This window comes from Chiloscyllium plagiosum, chromosome 35 (genome assembly GCF_004010195.1).
Source record: "Chiloscyllium plagiosum isolate BGI_BamShark_2017 chromosome 35, ASM401019v2, whole genome shotgun sequence".
In the NCBI taxonomy this organism is placed as follows: domain Eukaryota; kingdom Metazoa; phylum Chordata; class Chondrichthyes; order Orectolobiformes; family Hemiscylliidae; genus Chiloscyllium; species Chiloscyllium plagiosum.
This window is the reverse complement of record NC_057744.1, coordinates 6,226,981-6,233,673: the sequence shown is the minus strand read 5'-3', so window position 1 is coordinate 6,233,673 and position 6,693 is coordinate 6,226,981. Positions and strand designations below refer to the sequence as shown.

General features: G+C 40.9%; 1 protein-coding gene across 4 annotated transcripts in view; it reads right to left on the bottom strand.

Moving 5' to 3' along the window:
* drd2a (dopamine receptor D2a) overlaps nt 1–6,693 on the bottom strand; it is a 129,944-nt gene that overhangs the window by 59,629 nt on the left and 63,622 nt on the right. The window contains exon 2 of one of the 4 annotated variants that reach the window (XM_043676565.1): nt 5,272–5,416. The exons of the other annotated variants lie outside the window; for them this stretch is intronic. The gene's annotated coding sequence lies outside the window, so the exon portion shown is untranslated. The remainder of the gene's footprint in view (nt 1–5,271; nt 5,417–6,693) is intronic. 4 annotated transcript variants of the gene reach the window in all.

The window sequence follows — 6,693 nt, the reverse complement described above, 5'->3', positions numbered from 1 at the left end:
TCATTGTTTTATTCCTGACATACCTATAGAAAGCCTTAGGGTTTTCCCTAATCCTACCGACTCGGGACCTTTCATGTCCCCTCCTTGCTGCTTTTAGCTCTCTCTTCAGGTCCTTCCTGGCTACCCTATAACTCTCAATCGCCCCAATTGAACCTTCACGTCTCATCTTGAGATAGGCCGCCCTCTTCCATTTAACAAGGGATTCCAATTCCTTATTAAACCACGGTTCCCTCGCACGACCCTTTCCTCCCTGCCTGACGGGTACATACTTATCAAGGACACTCAATAGTTGCTCCTTGAACAAGCTCCACATATCATTTACACTCTTGCCTTGGAGTCTACTTTTCCAAGCCACACATCCTAAGTCATGCCTCACAGCATCATAATTTCCCTGCCCCCATCTATAACTCTTGCCCTGTAGTGCACTCTTATCCCTCTCCATCACTAGAGTAAAAGTCACCGCATTGTGGTCACTGTCCCCAAAGTGCTCACCTACCTCTAATTCTAACACCTGGCCTGGTTCGTTACCCAGAACCAAATCCAGTATGGCCTCACCTCTTGTTGGCCTGTCTACATATTGTGTCGGGAAACTCTCCTGCACACATTGAACAAACGCTGACCCATCTAACGAACTTGAGCTGTAGCTTTCCCAATCAATATCAGGAAAGTTAAAGTCCCCCATAACAACCACCCTATTACTTTCACTCTTCTCTTGAATCATCCTCGCAATCCTTTCTTCTACGTTTCTAGAACTATTAGGATTGTGGGAGGAAACCCACGCAGACACAGGGAGAATGTGCAAACTCCACACAGTCAGTTGCCTGAGGCGGGAATTGAACCCAGGTCTCTGGCGCTGTGAGGCAACAGTGCTAACCACTGTGCCACCATGCCGACCACTGATCATGTGTTCACAGGATTGGATGTGTAGGTCAGAGGGGATGTGGTAAGCACTGATGTCAATGTTGTATGGAACCAATTTAATGCTGCATGTATATATATATCCTGTACTTTATCAGGAAAAATAGAGTGTCACTGACCTCCAATCTGAGCTGAGAGGGTGACTGAGCCCCATGTGAAAACTAGATTCAAAGTGGTCTTTAGCCTCTCCCACACATGTGGTAAAGAAGCTCCAAATAAAGATTGATTTGTACTACTGAACACAGGACTCAATTCCTCTTTAACGCCTTTGTGATAAAAGCTAGTATAACAATTACCTTGATAACACTATTGCCTCATCTTTAAAAAGATAATGATTTTTCATTTTCCCAGCAAAATTGCAAATTGCATTTTCTACACCATTTATCACTGCTGTGCCCAATTACTTAAGCTATCTTTGCAATCTCTTTTTCTCACCTCACAGCTTACTTTTCACCCTAGCTTTGTATCATCAATATTGGATTTATTGCACTCAGTTCCTTCCTCTAAGTCCATGCCAAACATTACATATAGCTGAGGCCCATGCACTGATCCTTGTAGTATTTCACTAATTACACACTGCAAAACTGAAAAATGACCTGAAAAAGTTGCCCTTTTGAATCTTTTCCCTCTCACCTTCAACCTCTGCCCTCTAGTTTTGGACTCCCCTACCCTGGGGAAAAGGCCTTAGCTATTCATACCATCCATTAGATTACTTACAGTGTGGAAAAAGGCCCTTCGGCCCAACAAGTCCACACCGACCCACCAATTCCCCTACATTTACCCCTTTACCTAACACTATGGGCAATTTAGCATGGCCAATTCACCTGACCTGCACATCTTTGGACTGTGGGAGGAAACCAGAGCACCATTAGGATTGTGGGAGGAAACCCACGCAGACACAGGGAGAATGTGCAAACTCCACACAGTCAGTCGCCTGAGGCGGGAATTGAACCCGGGTCTCTGGCGCTGTGAGGCAGCAGTGCTAACTGTGCCACCGTGCCACCCACAAGTCCATGCCCTTCATGATTTTATCTACATCTATCAGGTCACCCCTCAGCCTTCTACGCTCCTGGGAAGTTAGACTCCATCCAATTCAGCCTCTCCGTATAGTTGAAACCCTCCAATCCTGGCAGCATACTTGTAAATCTTTTCTGAACCACTTCAAGTTTAACAACATTTTTCCTATAGTAGGGAGACAAAATTGAATGCAGTATTCCAGAACTGGTCTAATCAGTGTCCTGTACAGCCATAACATGACTTTCTAACTTCTATACTCAATGCACTGACCAATAAAGGCAAGTGTACCTTACACCTTCTGCACTATCCTGTCTACCTGCGACTCCACTTTCAATGAACTATGAATCTGCACTCAAAGGTCTCTTTGTTCCTCAACATTCCTCAGGACATTACCATTAAGTGCATAAGTCCTGCCCTGATTTGCCTTTCCAAAATTCAGCACCTCACATTTATCTAAATAAAACTCCATCTGCCACTGCTCAGCCCACTGGCCCATCTGATTAAGATCCTCTGAGGTAACCTTCTTTGTTGTCAATTACACCACCAATTTTGGTGCAATCTGCAAACTTACTAACCATACCTCCTACATTCGCATCTAAACCATTTATGTACATGACAAAAAGCAGTGGAACCAGCACCGATCTTTGTGGCACTGTGCTGATCACAAGCCTCAGTCCCAAAAGCAACCCTCCACCACAACCCTCTGGCTCCTATCTTTGAGACAATTTTGCATCCGAATGGCTAGTTCTCCCTGTATTCTATGTGATCTAGATTTTGCCTGTCCTCGGATGCTGCCTGAATTGCTGTGCTCTTCCAGCACCACTGATCCAGAACCTTTTTAATCAGTCTACCATGTGGAACCTTGTTGAACGCCTTACTGACATCCATGGAGGTCACATCCACCGCTTTGGCCTCATCAATCCTCTTCATCACTTTTTCAAAAAAACTCAATCAAGTTAGTGAAATTTTCCAGCAATTTCTATTTTTATCTGACTTACAGCATCTGCAGTTCTTTCAGTTTTAATTGATGTCAGGCTCACCAGTTCCCTGACTTTTCCTTACCACCTTTCTTAATTAAAGGCAACAATGTAAAGAGAATTTGAACCTCTTACAATCTGAGTGAGCAGCTGGAGATCTGCAGTGGTGGGACATTATGTTCTACCTTTGAATAGAATGAGGGAAAGAGAGCATCTATAAATGGTTGTGTTGCCAATGGTCTTAGACCCAGTGGGAATCAAAACAGGGTATTAGTTATCATTGCTTTTCTGACACTTGATTTTTATTTTTTGAAAATCCTGTGTTTGTTGACGTTAAATAAGAAGAGGACCAGGCTAACTGCGATGCTTCTCACAAATTACTTCTTGGCATTTAGCATATTACAGAAATACATCAAAAGATTTCTCCCTGTCTGTACTGTGACTCAGCAGGGGAGATAGCTACTGTGGAAAATCTACATATTCCCCTTAGTGCAGTGAGAGAAATAATAATTGTAGCAGTATACAATGCCATTGCGATTTTCCTGAGCAGATAGAACATCCCCATGAATCAGAGTTATGACATTATGAAACTTACAAGCAATTGTGTATTTTGCTATGAGCACAAGAGCAAAATTACTGCCACAAACTCTCTCTATCACATGCTAACACGCATATCAAAGATAATTCATTTGACAGTTTTAGAAATTTCATCAGAGCCTCTCCAGTGTTTGAAATTTCCATTAGCACCTTTACCAGTAGAATTTATATATCAGTTTCCCATATCTATTCCGCCTGCCTTAACTTCAATATAATTTGCGTGGAATTTAAATATATGCAAATATCTGCATTTTCAATTTATCCTTCCCAGAATATTTGTGTTAGCATTTGTGAATACAAACAGGAAACCTGGTTTTATTGCAGTTCGAGATATTGGTAACGTTGTCCTCAAACAATGAATTACAAAGTTTGGGTTTATTTCACATCTGGTCACATAAACCAACCTTAAAAGTGTTTGCAAAAGCCTTATCTATATAATGCTTTTTACTTCTGGAAGGAGTAAATGGGGAAAATGGGTTAAAAAACGCTACTTATTAAGTAAAGATTTGTCGCCAATCAATTCACCTTTTATTTGCTCTATTTACCCATCCAATTAGTGTCACAGAAATCCATTTTAGATGCAAAATGCAAAACTGCACAGGTTGGTTAACGTGAGATTAACATTAACAATTTCCTTTTCAATATTCTTCCCTCTTCCTTTCATCTACCTGATTGTACAAAGAGTTTAAAATATCTCAGTCATATCTCAAGTGGTAACAGGACCAACCATAATTGGACATAATTGGCCAATCTCACATGAAGAGGCCAAAATGACACCTTTCTCCTTCTGCAGAGCCTGGAATAACATCTGTCGGTGTCATATGGATATTCAGTTGAGTAGGTGGTACTCTTCTGAAATTCACATTGAGTGAAGTATGTTTGGAGGTCACTGATGAGCAGTATCCTTAGTCAAAGAAATGCTATTCACCGAATACTGAGATAAAATATGTTGTAATTCATCTTTGCTGCTCTATGATCAATTGGAACAATGAGTGGGGAATGGCGAATGAATGTATAGAAACAGCTTTAACATGGCTATTTCTTCTCAACATATTTTCCAATCAAGAAAGCCTTTGCTATAAACCATAAGTTGTCAATTAAACAGGACTGAGAACTAAAACAACAATCCAACTCAATTACAAGAAACAGTGATTCATTTGAATATTTATTAAATAGACAAGCAGCAACATCATTAGTCAGATTACAAATCTATTTAACTGTCTAATCGTTATACATAATTATATTTTAATGGTTACGTTGACTATTCCCTGATTGCTTTGATCATCTTTCAAGAGACTTGCTATACATAATGAATGAACCATCAATTCAGATGTGTTGTCTATCACCCAAGTAACACATAAAGTTTGCTGTTTAAAAGTTGGGAAACCTTGCTGAAAGGTTAAGTAAGGTCAACTGTGAAATATGTGAAAGTTAAAGAACGGAACGTAAAAACATAGCAGAGATATAACAGCAGCATCAAAGTAAAGCCAGGCTTGGAATTTTAAAGAATGATAATTGTGTTAATTGCTCCCTCACAGTATGCCTATGAAGACAAAAGAAAAACTTGCACTTATATAGCGTATTTAAGGCAATAATATATTCCAAGACATTTCACAAGAGAGTATTCAGAGCAAAATTGACATGAACAAAAGTAGAAGGTGTTAAGTCCTCGAAAAGATAGATTTAAAGCAGTTTTAAGTAAGAGAGAGGGCTGGAGTGGCTCATCACCTTTGAGACTTACTTCAGCTTAGATTACACATACCAGAAATTGTCAGCAGCTGGCTTATTCAGCATGATGTAATGATTATATGCACAAAGATTTTACAAAGGCAAACTCAAGCCATCTGTCCAGACTCTCAAAGCACCACTAGTTCTTGAATTCAAATGACTCCGTCTTGTGGACCCTACTGTAAAACAAAATGGGATAGCTGGTTAAAACCCAGCTACTGACAGAAATCATTGGAAAGTGCATTGCAAAGCACAAAGGTAACAAATATAGCCAATGCTTACAGCTCCAATGACAGCACAGTGGCTATTTTCACAAAGCAGACAGTTTAGATTAAAACCTGTGGACTGTGGCTTTCAATTTGGAGAACAGTTTGGTTCAGATGCTATTGTTAGTGCCACAGAATCTACCAATTTCATGGAACATCTGATTCAAAAGAAGTGATGAGCGGCCACAACAAATGAAACTGAGATGGAAGTGACCACCATCACTCCAGAATGGGTTAAGAGCCAGGATGACTGTTTCCATTTTACTGTGGATTTCTGGACCAATAATCCATTGGACTGGAATGCCATTGGATGTGTTCAATGTAAACACAGGGTGTGTATTAGCAATCTCTCTGTTCAGTATAGGCTGCCTCTATGCTATTAATCAGTGTGTTTAGTACACATGAGGTCTGCTCTTTGAATCTCTGCACTCAGCATAGTCAGTACGATAAATCTGTGTTCAATATAGATGGGATCTGTAGTGTAAATCTACGTTTGGCAATGGTAGGATCTGTGCTGTTTATCTCTCTGTGCTTTGTAGTTGGACCAGTCGGCAACTTCTTTGCAAAATATTTCATTATAAAATTGCAAAAAAGCATTGTGTCTTGTATTTTGCTACCTTTTTCATAGTGCTTCCAGTGGTCAGACAATTTGTTTCTTTGATATCAGTCGAAACATAAGAAGGATAATGGAAGAAATGGTGCTGCTCTGCAAAATATCTTGCAATCCTAAATCGAACAAAACTATGTGTACACAGATAGTACTTTGAACAGGAAAAATAGTTTGAGCCCTTATTTTTTGTGCTGTTTGACTCCTTGTTGTTCCTCAGATGTCTTTGAGGAGAAAGTGAGGTCTGCAGATGCTGGAGATCAGAGCTGAAAATGTGTTGCTGGAAAAGCGCAGCAGGTCAGACAGCATCCAGGGAACAGGAGAATCGACGTTTCGGGCATAAGCCCTTCTTCAGGAATGAGGAAAGTTTGTCCAGCAGGCTAAGATAAAAGGTAGGGAGGAGGGACTTGGGGGAGGGGCGTCGGAAATGTGATAGGTGGAAAGAGGTCAAGGTGAGGGTGATAGGTACAACCCAGGTACAACGCACAACCCAGATGTCCTCCTTCTTCAAGGACCGCAATTTCCCCCCCGACGTGGTCGACGATGCCCTCCACCGCATCTCTTCCACTTCCCGCTCCTCCGC